Below are 3,140 nucleotides of genomic sequence, written 5' to 3' on the forward strand. Positions count from 1 at the left end.
CACAAAAACATATCCTTAAAACCAAGTCTCGCCATTATCTCAGATAATGGCCCAAACCACCATTTTCCCAGAAAATGGATTAGAATCCTCGAAAACCAAATCTCGCCATTTTCCCAGAAAATGACCCACATCCGAATACCATAAAAACAATCCGATTATGCATGCACCATGATCTCCCCTAGGGATCATCTGCACACCCTGGCTTTGTGCCACACCGCAGGTAACGACTACGCGCGTGACACCTAAACGAGCGATGCCCAGACTCACACCCCGCGTGTACCTGGCCAGGCCATCCTCTAATCCCCGCCACCCTAGGGACCATGGATTCGACACAACAGCATTACCGTATCGTGCGATCCGGTCGTCGCCCTGCAACAACCCAGGGGATGTCACTCAGTATTATCCACTCCCGAGTGACTAGAGGAGCTCTACCGAGATAATAACCCATCCCGGCTTGGGCTCGTGAGACACACGCACCCAAAAACCATTTAAGCCAATAAAATGGGATTTTCTCAAATAAAATAAAATGCATAAATACACAATATGCAACTCACGCCTCATGGCTAAAAAAAAAACAAGCAATCACAAACAACCAAAACCAAGCACTCCGTCCTCAATCCATCCGACCCCCGAACTCCTCGGATTCAGTCTGGAATCAGCCAACCAACAATAAATATTTATTGAATGAGCAAAATATATTTAAATCTAAAAGTAGGGTTTGGAAAATACTTACAGCGCTATATGGTATTTTTAGAAAGCTCGCGGCGTTGCAAACGGCGGAAGGAAAACAACGTAACAGTGAAATTTCACTGTGGCTGTGGGTTGTAAAATACCCACTTTTGAACGGGGACAAACCAAGGCTCGGGATTGATAGGAAATGATCTAAGGATGTTTATGAAGCTAGTGGAAGTGGAGTTTGGCGTGGATGGTGGCGAAAACGGCGGAGGAAGGGCCGAAATGCCCAAAACGGAAACTAGCTCGTGGGAGCTGTTCCGGTGACTGTTGGAGGCCGAAAATGGGTGGGCTAGGATGGAAAGGAGTCGGTGATGAAGTGGTGAAGAGGTGGTGGCCAGAGGTTGAGCGACGGCGGCAGATCGGAGCAAAAACCGTGAGGCTTGATGGGCTTTTTCCGGCTAAACGACGGCACGGTTGGGGATGAAATTTGGTGGGGTGGTTCACCGGAGGGAGGGGAAGAAAATGGTGGGCTTGGTGTGCCACACGGTGGCCGGCGGCGGTGGGTCTGGGCAGATGATGCTTTTGGCGTGAAGGAAAGGAGAGAGAGAGAGAGAGAGAGAGAGAGAGAGAGAGAGAGAGAGAGAGAGAGAGAGAGAGAGAGAGAGAGAGAGAGAGAGAGAGAGAGAGAGAGAGAGAGAGAGACGGGGGAGGGGGGGTCTGGCGGGAGGGGAGGGAAAAGGAAGAAAAATAAATAGAAAAAATAAAAAATAAAGAAAAGAGAAAAAAGAGAAAAAGGAAAAAGGGAAAAGAAAAGATAGAGGGAAGAAATGAGGTTCAATCCTCACTCCGGAAAACAAAACAGATTCGCCGAAAACGAGATTAAAAACCATAAAACGACTAAATAAATTAAACATCACATCAAATAAATTAAAAAGTAATTAAAATACATTAATTTAAAATAAATAAACCAATATATTAATTAAATTAAAAACAACCATTCAGTGAAAACATACGTAAAAGCGGGTCGTCACACTTTTGCCACCATTATTTTTCCAGCAAATCAAAACTTGTCAATAATACATACTTTTATTCACAAAAATATGGTCTCCAAAAACTTGGTGTAGAATCTGTCAATAAAAAGCAATATTATCGGCAACAATATTTCACCGGATAAGATTTTGACGTCACAAGTCAGTTTCGGTGTGTTTTGTATGTGTTATAACGACATACAGTCGCCGCACCTTGTATTCCCCATTATTAAGATGACTCAATCTTAATGTGACGAGTAAAGGTCGCTGCTAAAAGTGGGTTATATAAATTAGGCTGAGACTGAGTGCCCCGATTTTTCCCCTCTTCTCATCGGTCTCTCTTCATTACGCATATGCTAAAATTGGGCGAAACCACATCGAACGATGGAGAATACCAGAGTTATCATAGATCAAGAATCCCATGCTTCTGGGATTGGGTTTTGATATTGCATCATCTAAATCGTCTTGACAGTGAGCGGCGTTGATGGCTTGGGGATCATTTTACCGATTATCAAGCGGTAGTTTGGGGAGATTCTCGATCCCCCTACTGTGACTACTCAGTCCTCCCCACCCCTTAATTTTTCACACAAAAATCAGTTATATTAAGCCATAACTGATTTTTGTGAGATAATAGGAGTGGCTAACTATGATAAGGTCAGGTAAAAATTCCTGCATTATTTTCCATTGCCACTCCTGTTTTGCTGTAATAAGTTGTTTGTCTAAGTTTTGTTAAGATGTATGATGAGGGGATAGGAAGTATTTGTTGCTAGATTTAGGTGGGTTTCTCGGTTTATATTAGCCAAAACATCTTGTTGGCATGCCAATCAATAGGGTGAATTAGTTGCAGCAAAACTAATTCCACTAAATCTGCATGGGCATAGAAAGATTTTTTGTTGTCTGTATACCCGAATAGCTTTTGTTAGTATATATTCAAGTAGCTAGCCTTGAAGTTTAATCTTCTTAATTATAGGTGAACTAAAACCCTATGTGTCTCTTCTATTATTAGTGACATAAAAATAAATTATATGACTTTGTTTCACAAATGGTAGAACACTACAGTTCATAAAAATATGCATCAATCATTGCACTTTCAACAGGGTTAGGGCGGGAACAGAGCACATAATGGTCAAGAATCATGATAAAAAGTAGGAGTCACTAGAGAATCATATTAGAGGGTTAAGAAAATAAGTAAGGATTGCATAACTTATATTGGCTTCAGTCTGCATGGTGAACTGACAATGCAACCCGTTATGTGGTGGGCTAATGGTTCTCACTTCATTATCAATGTAGTGAGAGACCTTTTTTTCACATTGGTGAAGCTTATACCAGACATGATCCTTTCATAAATTAATTGAGTATATATATATCGTTTACATATAGGAAAGTTGGATGGTTTTGCAATGTTAGGGCAGAACCAAAACAACTTATAGGAAAATG

This window comes from Carya illinoinensis, chromosome 14 (genome assembly GCF_018687715.1).
Source record: "Carya illinoinensis cultivar Pawnee chromosome 14, C.illinoinensisPawnee_v1, whole genome shotgun sequence".
Taxonomy (NCBI): Eukaryota; Viridiplantae; Streptophyta; class Magnoliopsida; order Fagales; family Juglandaceae; genus Carya; species Carya illinoinensis.